Below are 931 nucleotides of genomic sequence, written 5' to 3' on the forward strand. Positions count from 1 at the left end.
ACACAATCTTCTGCTGTTCAATCTCCCTTGTTCTTGCACTCTTTCACAGACTTCCATGTGTGTTTATTGGACGCATCCCTTGCTCATAAACTGTTTCTCAGTTCTCATGAAAGTCTTTGTTTCTGTCACAGACTTGAAGAGTTAACTTTATTTCACTCCAACAATTCTGCCTAACCTTCTCCGTACTTTGAACATTTGTTGTTCTCATTCTAAAGCCCCTGTCACAGTTCTATCAGTGCCCCTCATCCCCATATTGTTTCCTCAGTTTATGTAGCTTGAACCCAGGCAGATTTATTTACTCAGTGGGCCATCAAAACAATCCCAGCTTTCACCTTAGTCTGTTGCTTTATCCAGCTCTTGAGTTGATTTGGAAGTGTGTGGAGTATATGAAATGCAGCATTTTCCAATGGATTGTTACATCTTTTCTCTCCTATGTTTTTCTTTCATTCTGCAGTTATTATCGATTACAAAGTAGCGTTGCTACAGAATTATAGATCCGACGCTGGTATTGGAGGGGAGGTGGTTACAGTGCCTGAGTCAGAAGGTGGTTTAAACCAGGATGTGACTCCAACTGGAAGTACTCCAGAGGTAAGAAGCTTGTTGGATTCCACAGACCTGTGTATACTTCCCTCAAGATATGCTGTCAGAATGTAGCGTATATCACAACCACAAACAATAATCTGATTTTGATCAGATAGTTTTGATTTATTGATAATAATCTGGAGATGAATATTAGCCCAAAGACACTGAGGAGAAATTTCCTGTTTTTTCCATCAAATAGTGGCTGAGAAATCTCTTATGGTCATTAGATCGGGCATTTGTGGCTTTGGTTTAATTGGTTTTCTGAGAGACCGTGCCTTTGAATGGGACTTAAGCCCGCAATTCTCTGATTTGGGGGTGTTTGGGATTATCTGCTGCTCTAAGGGTGGCA

The sequence above is a fragment of the Chiloscyllium plagiosum genome, unplaced genomic scaffold (assembly GCF_004010195.1).
Source record: "Chiloscyllium plagiosum isolate BGI_BamShark_2017 unplaced genomic scaffold, ASM401019v2 scaf_3471, whole genome shotgun sequence".
In the NCBI taxonomy this organism is placed as follows: Eukaryota; Metazoa; Chordata; class Chondrichthyes; order Orectolobiformes; family Hemiscylliidae; genus Chiloscyllium; species Chiloscyllium plagiosum.